The sequence below is a fragment of the Gymnodraco acuticeps genome, unplaced genomic scaffold (genome assembly GCF_902827175.1).
Source record: "Gymnodraco acuticeps unplaced genomic scaffold, fGymAcu1.1, whole genome shotgun sequence".
NCBI classification, from domain to species: domain Eukaryota; kingdom Metazoa; phylum Chordata; class Actinopteri; order Perciformes; family Bathydraconidae; genus Gymnodraco; species Gymnodraco acuticeps.
In genome coordinates, this window is record NW_022990224.1 from 1,782,296 (window position 1) to 1,793,579 (window position 11,284).

Consider the following 11,284-nt stretch of genomic DNA (forward strand, 5'->3'; position numbering starts at 1 on the left):
TACGTTTCCCACAGATCTTATTTTGAGCTATTTTCTAAAATCCTATGGAGAAATCTCATTGCTTTTTTGTGGAGGGAAGCCATGCGCAGCTTACTTCCTGGTTTTAGGACGCGTCTCTCGTCTCCTCTTCACACACCACACTTTTCGCGGCACACGTACTTACAGCCAATCAGCTCTGAATTATGTGAGATGACGTATGGTGGGGATGGCAGCTCTATGCCCCTATGGTCATTATTTTTTGCCACACACATTAAATAGGAAAATACTCTGAGCATGCGCAGTGTAGTTTCTACAGTCACCGTTCACTTAGACAGTGAGAGGGAGGGGCAGGATCGGGTTTTGTCCGGTTTTGTCCCACATGGCTCTAAACAGCTCAATAGGCACACACTGTAGACACTAATTAGAAGAACACATACTAAAACAGCAATGTACAGATGAATCAGATGATTAAACATGATCTTAAAATATATTTTATATATATTTTTAATTTATTTTTTGCATTTTGTTGTAATCATTATTTTAATACTTTCTGCTGACACTAGGTGGGGCTGTGCCCTGCCCCTAATGACCAGTCGCCACTGTGCATAATGCTGCGCTATACTTGCGGCCACACGCCGTTGCCAAGCAACGCTTATTCTTTAGGTGTCCTTTGATAAGCAGGCAGTCATATAATTAACTATAACTAGCTAGATCTGACAGATTTGGACATCAACGCGAGTGAAGTATATCCGGACACGAGAGAGAGACCAGAGATCAGATCAGCTGCTGCTGACGGACAACACGCAGCTCTTCCGGATCACAGCTCCGCCGCTGTGACGGACCGTTGAGTGGAGCAAAATTAAATACACTAAGAGTTAGACCTAACACACTTAGCTAGTTTATCTACTCTGGAACTAGCTAAACTAGTAATACATATGTGTATTATTTACTGTCGGGTCACTTATTACAGGTTCAGCGAGCTGCACGACTCGAGACTGACGGGCTGTCAGGAGAGGGAGAGGAAAAGAGAGTACCCCGTTTTTTTTCCCATGTTATTATCCAGAATTACTGTAAAACTTTGAATAAAGTAGTTAATCTACTATTAGTAGTTTGTTTAAATGCATTAGCCTACTTATGTTGTTTTTTTCATTAACATAAAATAAATCTCACGTTACCCCCTGCAGTACTCCAACGTACCCCTAGGGGTCCGCGTACCCCCATTTGAGAACCACTGGCTAGAAGGCCCGCTAGTTAACTGGCTCGAGACAGAGGATAGATGAATGCGACGAAGCAATTCATGCCATTTTATTGTTTTTAACGTTGAAATGACAAGTGCAACAGGTGAAGATGAAGTTGTTGCGGAATTGTTGTGAGTACCCTTTTCAAGACGACAATTCAGTGAAAAGACGGACATTATAATGCCATGGGGGGCGGGGGCGGGGGCGGGGTGTGTGTGTGTCTACAGAAGGTCCAGTTGTGATAGACACGGTTTGCCACTCAGTATTTGTAATGTGGTAAAGTAATTCTGGTTAAATTAAATGATTTGACAGAGATTCCTTTAGGTTACATTTTCTTATGAAGACTTTTGCACCAGCCATCATAACCACTTTAGTCATTGTTTCCCACTCAATGAACACAGAGATAAAGCATGAGCCATATCATAAAAGGATGTGGCAAGCAATAAGAAACGAATGTGTGAGTGTGAGGACTTCAGAAAGTGTTGTTACTGTGTAGATGGTCGAAAAGGAGCTGATTTGTCTGGGTCAGTACCCTCTGGCTCTTCATTTCACAGGCAGATTGACAGACGTGACTGGAATAGGCAATTGATGTGCATGATGAATTTAAAATGGTCTCTTTTCTAAGAAGCTGTTAGATATATCCTGTTTCTTCCTGAGAGATTACAAAGTGTGCAGTGAGCGGGGGGAAAACAATTTCAGTACTTTAAGAATTGCCACTTCTGAAGATATCTAAAGCTTGATTTTAAATGTGAAGACAGTAGAAACCAGTAGTAATTTATAAAGATTTGCATATGTAAAGATTCGCAACAATCACTGTGTGTTGTTTTGTAAGCTAATGAGCAATAGCAAAGTCATATGGGTAAGGAAAGTTTGCTCTGATTCTTATTTTTAATGGAGAATCTCTTGGAAAATAGCTAGTACTACTTCACTTGCTTTTAACAGTGTCTTAAAAGGGTTAGGGAGAGCATGTGTTGGTTTGTTATGTGCATACAAAAAAGCCATACAGATAAAACACAAGTTCGATTTATTTCCTCATGAGGTCATTATGCATTTGCAGAGAAATGCTCAACTATATTATTGAATAGCTCAAGCCCAGCCCTTATTAAGATATATGTTTACAATTCAATATGACACATATTCCGTTTTTAGGGGGGAAGGCTAATGCTGCTCCTGCCTGGTTTCACTCCCCCTGAGTATAATGGTGATTGAGGTTCTTCCTCTCTCAGTCTAACAGGAACTGCCAATGGATTATTCATGTTATTGCTCGCACCACTTGGCCTCCGTAATGTTTAATAGCTAAGTAAAGCCCAGGCATACATTAAAACAGTCCGAGGCAAATGGCCTAACACAGAGTGAAAATAGTCACAAAGTAAAGATTATGCAATATTAGGCAGTCATCAACATTCTCTTTATATTCGGAAATATGGAGTTTATGTGTCCAACAATTATCTGCAGTTTTTAAGAGGACAGCATTTTACCGATCGCAGAGTGCACTCACAAACAATGCATTCATAAATCAGAATGTAGTGTCCACGGAGACTGTGTGCAGACCATACACAGTATTCTACCAAAGGTCAATATGAAACATGAAAACTTGTACACACAATAAGATATCACTGTTTAAGTCGATGTGACAAACAGTTGCCAGTAGGTTACAATTCAGCAGGTTAAATTAGGACAATTCATTCTGAATGTTTCTGATTACCTTCTTTAGATAATTGTATTTGTGTGGTATATTTATTTTGGGATACAATATTGTTTGTGTATGTTATGGCTTGAGGTAATGCTTTTTCTAGTTGTGGTTGCATACAAGGTTACAGAAAAATCTGAAGTCAATGATCGAGGAATAATGACAACATAAGATAAATGAGCTTTGTTGTTGTACTTTATCCAAAGCTTTACTGTACCTTTAAACCAAACAAATATGGTAAAAGAAGCCTGTGGGTGATAAAGTAGGGTGATGATTTACTGTGTTTCAGACATTAAGAAGGGCTTCATACTTACAGTACCCTCTCAATATGGTTTGTGGGCCGTCAGGAAGACGAATAAAAGCACTACTGAGGCTTTCAATATCTGACATGACACAGGATGTCCTCGTTGAGCGTAGCCTGCCTCTAAAAAACAACTGATCTTCAATCTGCTGCTTTTTGCATGACAGTACTTCTGAGTGAAGATGAGGCTTCAGTTAGTCAAGACATAAACCTGACAATGTATCTTCTTTGATACCTCAACAAACCAGAGTGGGAATGAGAGGATATAAGTCTACAGTATGTTGTTGAATAGACCAGGTAAAAAAAAATCTGTTTTCCTGTTGTGCATCTATCTCCCTGCTCTATCTTTCCTGCTGCAGAAGGATATAATTTAACTAGTGAACATTTTGATCAATATTACATTTGCCAGCATTGCTGAGACAGGTATTTTGAGTTTATATGTCAGGGGTTAAAACAATTAATGTAATTTAGCGTTGGGCATTAGCCATGCATGCATCCTTCAATATCATGCTGAGACGTGAATTTGCCACTGTAAGCAAAACAAGATGAACAATATGCATATGGGAATGAAGTCTCCAGTTTAATGCCTATAGTCCAAAAATATAGATAGTATATTGTCACTGTACACCCATTTAAAGATTTTTCCTTATTTGAGCTCAACGTGGAACAAGATTAAGAGTACACAGCTGCGCTTGGCACAGCAAAGGTCTGAGGTAGCAAAATAGTAATGCTAACGTGCAGCTGTGATGTTTATTATGGTAACATTAGTTATATGTTACATTTTAAAATAATATATTTATTTTAGCTGAATCTTTGGTCTAAACTTAAGTGACTTTTAATAAGTTTCTAATTAGCACTTAAACTAAAAGTACATATATGTTGTATTTTGAAAATAAAAGTTTGACCTGTTAATGACACTAGACCACCAAAGATATTACAAGTCATCCTGAATATATGTACTACATTTGAGTAGAATCCCCCCAATAGTTATTGATCATGTATTTCTAAAGCTGGGAAACATGATTGCTTCCAAATGTTTATGGTAATCCATTCTGCAGTTATTAGATATTTCAGTGTGTAATTACTTTAAGTGGTGTACCGACTGACATTGCAGTCATTACATCCACGCGTTAGCTACCTAAGAAAGGTCATTTGTGGATCTTCTCTAAACCTGCATTTCAAATATGATTCCAGAAAATAATTTGAATCTCTTCCTCAAAGGTAAACTAGATTAATGACACACTGTCTCACAGCTACACTGTGTGGATCAATTTTTAAACAAATAATCCATATCCATAGTGGCTGCTCCTCTCTTCTGGCTCAACAGTCATAAACAACAGCTCAAAGAGCTTCCACATTGACCCCAGGGGCTCTCGCCTCCGCTACCATCACATCCAAGATAGCATGGCATGTTTTATAGATGCATAACATTCAAACACACAAAAATAAGGATGTTGTTACTCAGTCTCAATCTTATATTGGCTTTTTATGACCCAGTTGAAGTAAATGTCATTGAGATTGAGCATTCAAAATGCACAAGTAATACCATCTGTATTAGCACTCATAAAACAGGGTATCAATCACTCCAACTGACCTTTTTCCCCCTGATAAAGTGTCTCATCAATGAGCCACATCCCAGTGCCTGAGGGCTTAAGGACTATTGGTTTAAATCAATTCAATGCCAAGTATTGTTAGTGAACAATATGCCCCATGATTCAATACTCCGCACTCTCTTGATTGCATTGTACACACCACTGACAAGCAGCATTAATGGGCTGAGCATGTGATTCATGGTAACTGATTGACTGCAAGGACTATTACAGGCTTCCACTTTCATGCACCAGCATGACAGCAGCATCAGTGGCCATAAATTGCCTCTGACTTGGCCAAATGCCAAGAATATGTGTGTTGTTTGTTTGCCTGCAAATTAATGTAAGGTTTTGTCATTGTCTGCTGACCTTTTGGAGGCATGCAAAAGACCTTGAGCTACCTTTGGCTTCTATTTTTGGTTTGTTAACTGAAGTTCTCGTGGACCCTATATGACAATCTCTCAGCACAGTGACATTCATATAAATGTAATTTCCTGTTTTGACCCAAGTTGTTTTAAATGCTTTATAATTACATTGAACTGGGTAAAGTTTGTTCTGTAGGCTACACTTGTATTTCACTTGACTTTTCCCTTTATCTTTTCAGTCCCTTGAGTCCTCAACCTCATATAGTGTAGGTCATTTAATTGTCTTCCACATGTACACTCTTTCACTGGCATTTCCTAATGAATGTATCGTCCCTGGGCCCACACACAGAGGTTGCTTCATTGACTATTGGAGCAGCTCGACCTGTGCGTGGAACCTTTAATTGTTTTTCCCAGAGTCTGACAGCCGTCGACACATGATGGATTTGCCACAACAAGTATCTCTGACACGGAAAAGGACAATGCTTAAGTGCTTTGAAAAACGTTCACGGGCAAATGAGAACTTTTGAAAAATGTGGCTATAGCACATCAAACTTAGATTTTTAATGGTTGGATTTCCAAGCTTGGCTTTAGACCAGAGAAGGGTCTCTCGTTTGGAGTTGAAAGTACGTTCAAGAAAATCCCCAGGGCTAATAGGCTGTTCCACAAACTCCACAATTTACCACAAGGCTCTCTCCACCTCATGAACTGTTGGCTCTGATGGAAGTGTTAAATGAGCTGGGGTTTTCTCGAAAAAAGTAGAAATGCCCCTCATGTGAAACCTATTATAAAACCTAATCTCAATCTAATTTAGCATTCTATTCCTTGCACCACTCTAAGGCATTTGTAACACTGAAATAGATTAATCAGACACATTACAGCAACAATGCAATTTAAGGTTACCAAGCTGCAAAATGCATAATGAGCTCTATTGCTTCAAATAAGGAAGAAAGCACAAATTGCTCCAAGAAAGCCATTTTTCAGACCCCTTTATTATTTTCAAGGGCACTTTCAGCACCAAAACCCAGAGATGGTTCCTCATCAAAGCTCCTATAAGTCATTATCATTATTTATGCATGCTTGGAGCAAAGGCGGGCCTAATTCTCAGTAAAATTACTGATAGTAGGTTAGTCTCTAGATCACTAGAATAGGGTATGAGGGAATATTTAGAAACTTAAAATGAAAGACAATCACTCTCCTCTTCAATGAAGACTGTTCGCTTGCATTGTGAGTTTTTACAGCAGCTGTTCTGATCCCGTGAACAAGAAGCACTATCACTTTACAAGATATTCTGTGTTCTTACAGAGCAAAACAAATAAAAAATGTTCTCCATGTTCCAAAACAGCAACATACCAGATTCATTCTTTACATGTCACTTATTAGACGCTTTTATCCAAATCGACTTACATACTCAATACTGTGGACAATCCCCACAGGAGCAATTTGGGGTGAAGTGTCTTGCCCAGGGACACAACGACATGCTGACTGCAGTGGGGTTTGAACCTGTGACCCCCTGATCCGAACACCAACGCACAACCCACTGCACCACACGCCTCCTTTACTACTCCAGAACCCATTTGTTGCACCAGTACAAAGTAACCATTCCCCATTGAAAGTCAGTCCTAGTTATACCTAAGTAAAATGCAATAATGTACATCATCTTAGAAGTGCTGAGGGGAAATGTCTCTAATGGTTTAAAGGCAAGAAGATTGGGTAAATGTTCAGCAATAAATATATGTTTTAATTATTATAACCAGATAGAAACAATATCTATTAACTATAACGCAGCGTCCACACGGCGGCGTGCGTTGAAGCATGCCGGTGAGCTTGTCTGAAACTCGACCAACAACCAATCACATGAATCTCCCGCCCCGGACACACAAGCACGTGATTTGATTGGCTAGAGCTTGTACTGGCATATGATTTGATTGGCTGATGCTTCCGCCGAAGCTTCAAAAGTTGAATATTGCTCCACTTTTGAAGCGAGCAATGCGAGCAAATCGAAGCGACGCTCCCACAATACAGTTCGGCAAAGCTTGACGTCACCCCAATCAAAGTGAATGGGCAGAAGCATTGAAGCTTCAACGCACGCCGCCGTGTGGACAGGCCGTAACTGTTTAATCACTTTTGAAACATAGTGAAGTAAACATTTAAACGCATTACATGGGAATAGGATAAAAGTAACTCAAATGTATTCTTTCCACCACAGCATATTTTCTCCCAAATCCAATATGTTCTTCGTTTTATGGTATTATATCAGGGCAACCTCACTCAACTGGCTCCCTCAGTTAATTGTAATTTGATAATAAAATAGCTTTATGGCCACAAAACATTGTACTACCAAAGATATTAAGAGTGAAACCTTAGTTGTACAGAAAGGCAGCCTCAACGAGACGTCATTCGTGCCTTAAAATAAGCAGCCATCATATTTTGAGGGATATTAACAGGGAGAGAGGAGAAACTGTCTTTATTTTAAAAGTTGTCCATCATGTCTAGAGAATAACCAGATTTAAATTAAAGTGGGAAATCTTTATTGTCATGGGACTCAGAGTGAGTCGCTGGTATGTGCCTTAAGGGTCTGACTTCGCTCTATTTAATTATCTCCCTCCTACATGCATGGATTTCCTTTTACCTTCACCCGGCAGCCATGCAATGCTCATTCACTCAATATTCTACCGACAGTGGTATAGAGGTGTTCAGGATACATCAATTAAAGGGCTGTGATGTGGAGTCAGGTCTCAATTGTTACATTGAGTGAAACATTTACACTCAATGCTGTTTTTATATTGTATTCCTATTATTGCAGAAACACCCCTCTGTTTGTAGACTGTGTGTTACTTGAAATTATGATATGATTGCTTAACTTCATACGTGGAATATTGATGATTCAACACTTTTGACACTAAACTAACAATGTATGATAAATTATTTGTGCTTGTCCTCCTTCTGGACATATGGGATGAATGAATGCATAGTCCATAAACACACATTCGCAGAAGGTTATATCTGACATTACTAATAAAGCCTGGAATATACAACTTTATGTAACATTTGAATGACAATTTAATAAGAAGATTAAGTTCTAATCCTGTTTGCAGATCAGTGAGGTGTGCCGTGTGACATTGGAGGATAATCCAGGAAGCTTCTCCAATAATTATTTTACGAACACAAACGTTGATATAATAATCCTTTGTGTCATAATTGTGGCTGGGAATTTGAGTTCCAACCCATACTATAATGTTGGAGTAGCTCACATGTTAACTATAGACCTCAGGTTGAAGAGCCACAGGCAGGACCAAAGGGCCGTGTCACACACTCAGACTGTGTAGGATGTGTTTTTTCCACCAAGCCATCATCCTAGCAAATGAATAATTAAATACTGAATTTCATTACAACTGTTGAATGAATCGCCCTAAAGTTGAAGTTCGATGGCCACCAGATCAGAGTTCAGTAAAAGCATTCAGTTCTTGAAGGAGTTTGTAGTCTCAGCTGACATTACCACTGAAGAAACTGGGCGTCAGAAGTTAAAGGTCACAACTTTAAGACTCTAAAGTTGAAGAGGTTTCCAGCTTTGCATAGCAAATCAAATCCAAATACAACTTACACTATTCTTTTGATATGAATGAAAACTTTATTACAGACTCAGGGTCCAGATAAAAAACAAGACATTACATATAATAAATTACATACACAGCATAAAAAAAATTCATTGTTTAAGAATAATTTGAATCAGTGTCCTACAAAGAGACAACTATACCAATGTCTCCACAGCTGCGATTGGTAGGGTGTAGTACTAAACCCAAGAGGATTTCATTATCAGAGTCATTAAGCCGGCAAATACATTTATACATGAGATTTGTTAAAACAGCTTGTAGAGTATTGACTCCTGCAGCCACAAACATTTCACTTGCACTAGACCATCGAGGTCTCTTCAGCAATATTCTCATGGCATCATGATAAGCTACTTGAAGTTTCCGTAAACTTGCTTTTCTGTAGTTTGACCACAAATGTGCCGTATATAGCGGTGTGCAATATGCTCTGAACAGAGACATCTTCACTCCATCTGTACATGCACCAAACTTACGTAAGAGAATGTTTGCTTGTGCATACATCATGCGGCATTGCCTATAAATTTCATCATCTGTCATTTGTTCTGTAATAAAGTGTCCAATATATTTAAACTTATTACAGACACTAAGATTAATACCAGACAATTTAAAATCAGGAAATTTCAGACATTTATCCTCTTTGGTTCTAAAGATCATGACAGCACTCTTACTGGCGTTGTATTTGATGTCATGTTCCACACCATACACAGAACAAACAGCAAGAAGCTGCTGAAGACCAGCGCTAGATGAACTCAGCACAACAAGATCATCTGCATACATAATATGGTTCACTAGAGTACTACCAATCATGCATCCAGTGTTACAGGCTTTCAGTCGCTTGGACAGATCATCAATATAGAGGTTAAAAAGAACTGGGGACATAATTCCACCTTGTCTGACACCATTGCTAACCCCAAATGGGACTGAGACCCTATTGCCCCATTTGACTTGCATAGTCTGGTGGCCATACCAGTAGACCAGAATTCTCACAATGTATTTGGGCACCCCTCTTTGACTCAGTTTAACAAATAACTTCCTATGATTAACACGATCAAAGGCTTTAGAAGCATCAATGAAACACATAAGAACTGATGAGTTATTACCTCTATATTTGTTGACAATTTCCTTTAAGGCGTATATACACAAGTCAGTGCCATGTTTAGCCTTAAAGCCAAACTGGTTATCTGTTGAGTTAATAAAGTCATCTAATCTGTCCAGCAGAATTCTTTCTAGGACTTTTGACAATATGCTGGCTAATGCTATGGGCCTATAGTTGTCTAGGCTTCCCACTTTACCGGCTTTGTCCTTAATAACTGGCACCAACAGAACAGACAACATTGAGTCTGGTAACAAGCCATGACTCATAAAGGCAGTAAAGCAGATAGAAAGAAGAGGAGCTATCTTTACACTGGCATATTTAAGATGTTCAGCAGAAATATGATCTACACCACTGGCTTTGTTGTCCGACAGCTTGTTTATAGCTTGGCACACCTCATGTGGCATTATCACCATTGACTCATTGTTATCAATATCATCTACCCTATACAGTTCACTTTGGACACAGTTGAATAAGGTACTATAATGCTGTCGCCATAACTCCACAATGTTGTCTGTTCCAGATGTTCCGTCAACAGTACATGGTAGAGATATTTTGCATTTATTAATAGCCCTCACTTCTTTCCAAAAATCCATAACATTGTTACTTAGCAGCTTCTTAGCCATGGAATCGGCCCTCATGGCTTGCTCATTTTTACAGATGAAGCGAATAGCATACTTGTATCTTGCATTAGTAAGCTTCTTGTACTCAAATACAGACCCTTGTCTGGGTCTGCCTGCCATAGCCCATGATTTGGTGGCTTCACAGCCCATGATTTGGTGGCTTCACAGACAGACTACAATTTTATAATTTTGTTTCCACATCAGGAAATTTAGCAAGGAGAGTCTTCAGTGTGTTTGTTTCCATTTGTGAAAAGCTGATTAGAGGGTACACAGACATGTAGCTACATTCAGAGTATTTTCTGAGGTTTGCAATGAGCTGAGGAGTAAACAATAGATTTAACAGGCTTGTAAATATTGTTCGAGGACCTGCAAAAGATCCTTGTTTGTCAAAATGATCATTCTACAAACCAGTAATAGATATAATCAAGGCTACGTGTGAAAAATAGCTCTCTAGTTTTAATTAGAAGAGGAAACCTGACTGAAAAGCTGACTAAATGAAATGCAAATTCATTGAAATTCAGATTAAATATGTAGACATCACCTTCCGGGTCTCAGTGATGACACTGCCTCTGATTATATATTATAATATAGCAGCTTTCTGCTGCAGTCCTTCCTGCTCTGCTTTCTAATGAACAGCAATGTTGAGCACCAGAGCAGAGTCATAAAAACATAATTTGCCTTCATGCTTCCACTTTGAACAACCTTTCAGGCAACTGCACTTTCCTTGCATTCCATTAGAAAGTGTGTAAATGAAACGAAATGGGGAAATAGAACAACTTTCTTAATATTCTCAGGCTT